Raw genomic sequence first — 10,360 nt, forward strand, 5'->3', positions numbered from 1 at the left:
TTTAAAGTAAAATGACTAAAAATTGAATGCAGAATGCTACCCTACTGTATACCCAGTTGGGGATATAATCACATAGAGGAACACTTCCAAGCTATCCTAAAACATTGTAATTTGATTTTATACACCTAATTAAATATGTCCTAGGAACAAAATGAACTATAAAAACAATATTAACTATTTAGAATAGGCATATTTTTGCAGTTGTCTTGGAATCATTATTCTGATATTGGCAATGCATGTATTATTTATTAAAAAATGACTAATTATGTTGCTGTCATTAACAGTTGAGATTATTTTTACATGAGAAAAGGAAGATACCCATGTACTATGTTATATAAATAAATGTTTCTTAAAGGTAAAATTTTAAAGAAAAAAAAGAATATCATAAACATTAGGCACCATACAAAGATATTAAGTCAACTCTCCTATAACTACCTAGTTTCATAAGATTAAATAAAGGCACTTAACACAGTACTACCTGAAATCCTGACACATTTAATTTTCATATGAATAATTTTTATTTTTGTAATAAATACATTGCGATTTAATACGAAGTCCTTTTCCAAAAGAAAACTGTTGTTTTGACAAAATGATGTGTAAGTTGCTGGCAACTTGCTGTTATGACTATGAAGTCTCCTCAGAAAAGTTACATAAAACTCTTAATCTTCTTGACAAATTTTAATTTGTATATTCATAAAATGCATTCCTATCTTTACACCACTACATTCATTGGGGATATTATTATATTTAAAACTCTAAATCATTTTATTCTATTTCCATGAATCTTCATTCAGCTTCAGTGTTCAACTGAATTTTTTATAATTTTTATAATTTTTGTAAATTATAGAATATTGCTTAAATTTCTATCAATAATGGTCTAAAAATACAATCTTCACTTTGAATATAGCCTCAATTCATATATCAAACATTATTACTTTACTTAATATAATTTGAACTTTAATTTTAGAACTACAGACAAACTGAACTGGAATAATGATGTAACCACCTCCTGATTCACAGTTAATTTCTCATGTCATAAGCAAAGCAAGGTTTCAATGTTTTCTTTTTCTCTTATGGTTTATCTGTACTATTACCTGGTATATAACTACTTTCTGTTAGTATTTAACATTTTTTTAAGCTTAGCTATAAAACTTATTATTCTTTTGTTAACAGGTATTGTGATACAAACATATTCTGTGTGGAATATAACAAATAATTAATGGGGTAAAAGAATTATATGCATTTTAACAATATTTGCAAAATAATAAAACTTGATTACCTTTTGTGTTATGAAACACAAATAGTTAATATGTGGAAATGTTAATATAATAGGAAATATTGGCTCTACACATTAGTTTTGCACTTGAAAAACAAGAGAAGAAAATCTCATTTCACTGTAATATGTGATCTTTACTGACATTCAAAAAACAGGGAAATTTAACTTTGTATTATTTAATGCAGATAATTTCTTATTCTCATTTTAGAGATTTTTTTTCAGTATATGGAATAGAATTAGATTTAAGGACAATTGTTAGTAATTCTATTAATATATAAAATATCTAGGGGCACCTGGATGGCTCAGTTGGTTAAGCATCTGCCTTCAGCTCAGGTCATGATCCCAGGGTCCTGGGATCGAGCCCTCCATTGGGCTCCTTGCTCAGCAAGGAACCTGCTTCTCCCTCTCCCTCTGCCTGCCACTCCCTCTGCTTGTACTCTTTCTCTCTCTTTCTGTTAAATAAATAATCTTTTTAAAATGTGTATATATATTATATATATATATATATATATATATATATATATATATATATATATATATAAAATCATTGAATATTTCCTCATTACTGGTCTTTGCTTGCTTTTGCTTACTTTGAAAAATTTATCATAACTAATCTGTAGGTATACTGTGTGTGTGTGTGCGTGTGTGTGTGTGTTTGAAGTCTGAAATATTGGGTCCCATGATTGTTGTTCATCAAAAAAGCATCCTTTTACTAGAAATCTAAGAGATCATTTTGCTGATTGTTCAACCTTTCATAATGCTTTTTTATTGATGAAGAATTTGAAATATGTATTTGTAACTTAAAAGTCATCATCTTTAAAAATTGATTTTAAAAATTAAGTAATGCTAAATATATTTTTTAATTTTAATAAAATCTAATATTTATGATTATTTGAGATTGATTCCATAAACTTAAAAAATCACTTTTATACCTTATTTATAGGAAATTTTCTTTTTTTCAGACTAAAACAACTGTAGCTAATGGACAATTTTTGGTAGTATGAGGAGCTGAATTGAGCAATTATAAAATCATGTAAATAAACTTATTAAAGTCTGACAAACATATGGTGGAGACATTACTGAACTCAACGTCTTAAAATTTTTAAATCAAGTTATGTATAAATCATTCTATTAAAATTTGAGAGTAGGAAGGACCAGTTAAAATTTCCTATTTATTTTCTCTAAATATTTATTTCTTTATTTGACAGAGTGAGAGACAGAGAGAGCACAAGTAGGGGGAGCAGCAGGCAAAGGGAGAGGGAGAAGCAGTCTCCCCATTGAGCAGAGAGTCCTACCTGGAGCTTGATCCCAGGACCCTGGGATCTGACCTGAACCAAAGGCAGACACTTAACGAATTAAGCCATCTAGGCACCCCTAAAATCCCCTATTTAATCCCAATGAAATGTGTTAGGCCTTGGAGTTTCTCCCAATAAGAAATTTATGATCTACTAGGATAACAATAATTTACATAAAGCTGTTACAAAAATAAAGCATAATGAATTTAAGGTCCCAAAGTATTATATTGGACTGATGAATTTTGTGTTTGTCTATTTAAGATAAATAAAATAAAACAAAATCAATTATTATTAATTAATTAATATAATTATAATTTATAAAGAAGGTGGATATTGAGTTGAGGATAAAAACTGCTTCACATATCTCTGGGAATATATATAGTGAGAAGAATTCTGGCAAAAGAACAAATGAAAGAATGAAATGAAAAGAGGATGAACAAAGGATTAAAGACAGGAATATCCAAGTTATAGTAATTTGATACTGGTTACACTGGAATGAAGAGAGACGCTAGGACCACCGCAATGAGAAAGGGAATTAAGTTCAGATTTGGAAAATTTTTTTTTCTTAATACCAGGGGCAGGGATTTTATTTAATACAAGCAATGGGATCACAATGGATCTCTTTATTTTTGGAGCAAGGAAATGGAGTAAGTGAACGTATTCTGGAAAAAAAAAATGTGTGTGATGTATAGTAGACACTGGAATTTAGTAGGGTATTGCAAAATTTAAGTCATAGCTAACAATGAAAGTTAGAGGTAATGTTGATTACTTATGAAGTTTCAAGTATTGTTTTTGTATGTGCATAAATTATCTTATTTAAGTTTCAGAATGGTATTATTAATAATTACAGTATAGTATTATTCCTATTTTACAGATCAGCAAGTAAATAAAATTAAGAAATTTCTCTAAAAATACTCAGTTAGTGAGAGTTAACCTGGGATTGAATCCAAGCAGTTTAAATCAAGAATAGATGGGGTTATCAAAATTAATGCCCAAGGTAGAGAGAATGACAATGAAAATTTAAAGGAAGGAAAGGTTGAGAAAACTGTTGAAGACAGAGAAAACAATCAACAGATTTGGCAAGCATTTCTTGAAGATAATGATATCCCTTGGTCACTTAAAAGGTCTTCCCATCTTGAAGGTAGGGACCTGGAGAAGATGACATTATACTCATTGTTCTTCAATTAACTTTTGAGGCCTGGTATTTAATAACTGAAGACATAATTGGAGTCCATGGTTACTAAACAAAAGCTGAGGCTATCACATATCTCTGTTCTCTTTTGAACTGTAAGCCCAGTGAAGGTAAGGTGCAGATCTATCTTTCTCTCCACTCTTTTCATTGGTTTACATACTCTGTTACATAGCATGAGTGTAAGAACAACTTTGGATAAATGTATGCATCAAATACCCAGGTGTAGAATAATACTAATATGTATGCACACAAGTATTTGTTTCTATGCATGTATATAGTGGATATAGTAAGACTTTTTATGATGTATGCGATAATAGAGTGTCAAGATGAGTTATTGTTACAGTTTAATTGAATACTGAGATGACATTTTACAGGTCAGATCTGATCAAGAGAAGTTCATATTGGTTGAGAAGATGAAAGCATTCGTCCCTCTCCTGTGTCCAATAGAGAAGTAGAATAAACAGAGAAAGTCATCCAGTATGTGTTAAGGCTGTAATGGTGAACACTTTCACTCTGGACAAAGCCAGTCACAAACCACTTCCTGAACTTCCAATTCACGTATCATCCCATCTTCCCTTTTTCTAAATCATAAAACAGCCAGGTAACCCCATTTATTATTTGATCATAAATTGTGTTGATTCTGTCCTGGGAACATTTTCTTTCCTGGCAAGTGAATAGAACCTACAATGCAAACTGTAACATTATGATTTCCCTCCTAAACTGTTTTTCAAGGTGATCTATGAGTGTGAATTTATGATAGCAGCAGTCCACTTTTGTGTTTTGCTCTCCCTAACTTAGGTTCTGGATTTTCCATGCTTGGGTCCATTGCTCATGGAGAACTTCCCATTTTTTGAGGTGTGTGTTGAAAGCAAACAGTGTCAAAAAATTGGGCACATGAGGAAATGAGCTTCCTAAACATGCAACTTTTTTCATGTTTTCTATGTTTGAGTTCTAAAGGGTGAATTCTGAAATCAGACTTCCTAAGATCAAATTATGCATTCATTGACACATCGGGGCCTGTTGCTTAATTTTTCTCTAATTCAATTTCCTTGACATTCAAATGGGTATATGAATAATATTTATCTTACAGATGTGATGTATTATGCAATACAATATATAAAATCTAGTACACACTAGTACTAACTAGTGCTTAGTACTGAGTATATACCCAGTGAATGTTAGCTTTTGTTAGGGGACCTTAAACCACACTAAACAGACACACACACACACACACACACACACACACACACACACACACACACAAAAACAGCACACTTATTTTTAAGCAGCTTGGATTAGTGATTAATGACAATGGAAACAGAACATATCTGGAATGGAAGAAGAAGAAAATAATAAACACTGATTTTAATTCATGATTTGGGGCTAATAAAATGGAAATAATAAAGAGTATCAATTATAACAACAAAGGTCTGAAATTGAAAGTTTTTGGTAATCAATCTATTAAAAGCTCCTACAGGTACTAACAATCACATATATGCAAATTAAAACCAAAGAAAATGATTCACTCAAGGAAATTTTTAACATCTTGACAATATTCTAAGTGGTAATGAGGGTGTAAATCAATGAGAACTCGTTTGCACTGTTGAAGGAAATGAAAACTGGCACAACTAAGTTGCAGAGCCATTTGATAATATATAGTAATGAAGGTTAGAACATGTCATCAAACGATGATTTCATTCCTAAGCAAGTCCAAAGAGAACGCTCCCACATCTACATGGGAAGATATATGTAAAAACATTTGTATAACTATTACTTATAAAAGGAAAATTTCAAAAATGAACAATAGGTAAGCAAAATCTTACTCTTGATGATATATACAAGTGTGGTAAAAACTATAAGGAGATGCTTGTATATTGTGAAAACCAAATGCAGGACGGAATTCTCTATGGGAAGTAGGTGCCAAAGGTGGGAATGTGACCAGAGAGTAGTACTCACAGAAAACGTGAATTGTATTATCGTGATTTAATTTCTTCACCTGGGCGTTGGTCACATAGGTATTTGTTGTACTGTTAATAGGTGCATGTAGTCTTTCATTCTGTACTACATCTTAATGAAAATAAAGGAACAAGATATTCTGAAAGGAAATAGATAAGGAGTATAAAACATAACCTATGAATATTTAGAGCTATTAAATTTAACAAGAGGAAAAAAGAAACACCAAAAATACAGCATAAAGAATTTCCCATGGTTGTTAAAATGCCACAGCTTGAGGGTAACAGTATGTGTTATACTGAAATCTGAAATTAAAATTTTTTTCTTTCACACTCCTTTTTTTTTTTTAATCTCATAGAGAAAAAAAAAAAGAGGATGATTTGGGCTTTCATTGAAAAGAAAGCTGTCCTAATACTCACCAAATATAAGCTACATATGACTCGCTCATTAAACTGTTTGGAAATAGTAAGAGAGGCTTATGATTCTTGATGAAGGCTCACAATAAAACAAAAAGATCGATTCTGGGAGCATAGGGAGGCTCTGCTTATGTGAGTGGACCTCAGAGGTTATTTCATTGGGAAGCTAAGCTTGACTGTTAAAAAACACCCTAAAAATGTACTGCTTCCTTGTGTGCATGTCCATTGTGAGTTGGCAGGGGGTTCTTGTTATCATTATTAATCAAGTCTATTGGCTAATGGCCACTATCAGTGGTCATGGTGATCCTGATTGCAGTGACTGAAAAGATATCCTAGTGAATTACAATGTTACTCTTTTTACAATATTACTCTTAAACCTAGAAATGACAAGATAATCTTTGCTAACAATTCATTCATAAGTACGCAAACACACACAGCACAAGAAATAAAAAACATATGACCACAAATTTCAAATCAGAACACAAAAATACAACCCCACCATATGCCTGGAGCAAGAGAGGCAACATCTGTGAAAACCCTCAAGATACCACAGGGGTAATAAATTGATCTTCAGATATAAGAGTTGCAGGTAAATATCTGCTTACCTCCCACATTTTGATATACAGTGTACTGTCTAAAATTTATTTGATCTTTTAAGACACGTAAAAATAAATAAAAATGGAAGATTTATTTAGGCAGTTTACACTGTTAGCTTAGTGTGGGCCATTTTATTCTTGCCTCAATTTCCTTTTCCAAATCTTTTATTCCTATTCAGACAAAGATATGACAGCTCAGTGATAGGACTCAAAGCTCCTGAAGGACCCTTGAAAATTTCTAGTTCTTTAAGCATGGAGGGATAATGAGAAGAGAGCCTTAGGGAATAACAATCTATCATAAAAGGCAAGTATTAGGAAAATGTACGCTGAGAAATAAGAAACTACATGAAGAGACATTCTAGCAATCTCTAAAACAAAAAATCATTTGTATATTATAAAGTTATAGTTATTTTTGTTAATTAATCCAGCAAATATATAATGGTTAAAATCATAGATTTGTTATGGAATATAAAAAAATATACATGAACAAACAAAATAACCTATAATTCCTTCAAAAATCACTAAATAGCTTCAACATTTGATATCATTTTCTGTGCATATATTTCAATGCATATATTCTTAAAATAATTTAATTATATGAAACACATAAATTATAAAATTTTATTCTAAAATATCCATTATTTTACTCTTTAGATGTAACAAGAATGTCAATATTCAATTAGAGAGAATATTAGAATGGAAATAAAATAATAAATTACATGAAATGCCTTTAAATGTCTCTATGCCTATTACATATATAATTGTACAAATTGGGGCACCTGAGTGGCTCAGTTGGTTAAGCGTCTGCCTTCGGCTCAGGTCATGATCCAGGGTCCTGTGATCTAGTCCCGCATCAGGCTCCCTGCTCAGCAGGGATCATGCCTTTCCCTCTCCCTCTCCCACTCCCCTTGCTTGTGCTCTCTCTCTCTCTGTCAAATAAATAAATAAAGTCTTAAAAAAGTAAATAAAAAATGTAATTGTACAAACCATACAATAAAATACTACTATCCAGGCATTAAACAAATTAAGGCTATTCTGTTTGGCTTTTACCTAGAATGACAAATTTTTGTAAATCTTTGTAGTCAAGCATTAGTTACTATTACATGCAGGAATCATAGTGAAGCCAGTAAACCTTTTTACCAGATGTTTGAACTGAAGGTCACAGAAACTAGAGAGGAGTAAATATTGTCCAAGTAATTAGATTACTTGAATATAAAATGTATTATTAATTTTAAGATATTCAATATTCAAGATCATAGTTTTGTTTATTTTTAGTATTGTGCTTAGTGAAGCCTATAAAGATACAAATATGATAATCTTTTTTAAAAAAGATTTTATCTATTTATTTGGGGCGCCTGAGTGGCTCAATTGTTAAGTGTCTGCCTTTGGCTCAGGGCGTGATCCCAGCGTTATGGGATCGAGCCCCACATCAGGCTCCTCCACTGGGAGCCTGCTTCTTCCTCTCCTACACCCCCTGCTTGTGTTCCCTCTCTCGCTGGCTATCTCTCTCTCTGTCTCAAATAAATAAATAAAATCTTAAAAAAAAAGATTTTATTTATTTGAGACAGAGAGAGAGAGAGAGAGCACAAGCAGGGGGAGCTGCAGAGGGAGAAGCACACTCCCCACTGAGCAGGGAACCCGACATGGGGCTCAGTCCCAGGACCTCGAGATCACGTCCCCAGCTCAAGGCAGACACTTAACCCACTGAGCCACCCAAGTGCCCCCAAATATGATAATCTTAATGACTATCTCCTCACCCTGGTAGTAATTACTGTATTAATCACAACTGGTCAGGAAACAGTAACAATTATTTCAACAGAATATTAGAGAATTGTATGTCAAAAGAGGAAGCACTGATATCAGAGAGGTAGTGTCTGCAGAAAACAGCTATCATTACTAAGGCTGGGTCAATAATGGGAACAGACTGAAATTCTAAAATTTGATTTTGGAAGACGGTCTCCATTCAGATGATGCTCAGACTTTTGAGGAAGAGATATTACTTAGCAAATACACAAAGAACTTGAAAAAGTTTCTGTACAAAACTAGTACCCAGACCTCTGAGGAAGGTTAGCAGCTGAGACTGAGACCTCTGGAGACCAGCACTGAAAGACAGATGCTGTTCAGAGCTCAGAGATGGTGACCTGCAGGGCTGGCACTCAGGCCCCTGTGGAGAGGGTGCCGAGAGAAGGGTTCCATTAAAGACAGAAAGTCTGCCAGCTGGAACCCACTGCTGCTACTGGATGAAGAACTTCAGCTGAAATAACATGAGCAAAAAAAAAAAAGAAAGTAAATAGGACAAATTTCCTTCTTCCTCGTCCAGCTTTCTAGCCTGCTTCTAGCTACTCCTAATGACAAAAACTAAAAGGAAGCCAGTTGGCAAAGGAAAAATATGACGTGCTACATCCCAGCCTGAGAATCAGGTGACACAACATAGAAGTGTGACTTAGAAAATGAGAAACCATACAGTTTGCAAATTCCTTTCTAATAAATTTGCATATTTGACAATGAAAATTTTGTAATTACAACTTACAAGTTAAGGAGAGTAAATATTATATGTAATGAATGAAATTTCAAACTTGGGAATGCTAATTGGTAATTTTCTAAGACATACAAAGTATATGTAGTCAAGACAGACCACAAATTCAAGTAAAGAAAACTTGGAGTCAGTATTCATTCAAACATGTTATACAACACTTAAAACTAGAACAAGTTCATCAATTTCTCTAATGCGTAAAAAGCTCAAGATAGTATCTGTCAATTTTTAAGTGAGCATACATATTTTACATGCTAATATATGTCAAGAGTACAGTAAGAATTTTAATTATGAAAATAGAATAAATTAGGTTCATTTTAAAATTCAAAAACTTCAAAATTTTTGCTAACCTAGCATGAAACTTATCTATGAACAAAAATCTTGTCCCAAATCAGAAATCCATTGACTCACCCAGATTTCATTCTTTAATGTATAGTATAATTTATGTTAGAATATCTCACAATCACATTGTAAGATAATTTTATAGAAACAGAATATGAGTATTGCATTTAATATGGGTTTAGATATTGAATTTTACAATAATCTTCTGTGATCATTTACTACTTTTAAGTAATCAAATTTCTCCATGAATGATGGAACTTTGGGTGACTTTACTTGTCAGCCAGCAGTTAAGTCATCAACAGGCTATTGAGAAGTAAAATTAGCTGTGTAGTTTCAGAATATGAGTTACTGAGTTTGAAAAGAATAAGAGTATTTAATTTTTTCCCTACTTTTCAGCTTATACAGAAAATCTTAATTGATAAATGTCAGATGAAAGGCAAAGATAAATCTTATATGAGGTTGGGGAAATGAGATTTTTACATTCATCCTGGTACGTATGCAAGCTGACCTAATAACATTTGAAAGGATTATTAATTATCATATAATGGGTTTTTTCCTAATTATTCCCCATTGTGTCTTATTGTTTTGAATATATCCCTGTTAAGGAAATTTACACTTTACATGATTATTTCTAATAAAATTCTAGTTAAACTGGTTGACTAATAATAAGGTGAATAATGTAGATAAAATAAGTAGGAATTTTGAGAAACAGGCCTAGAGTTGAGCATTTGTTTTTGGAAACATTGCCTAGTTCTTA

The sequence above is a fragment of the Ursus americanus genome, chromosome 10 (assembly GCF_024610735.1).
Source record: "Ursus americanus isolate L20-20 chromosome 10, mUrsAme1.1.p, whole genome shotgun sequence".
Lineage (NCBI taxonomy): Eukaryota > Metazoa > Chordata > Mammalia > Carnivora > Ursidae > Ursus > Ursus americanus.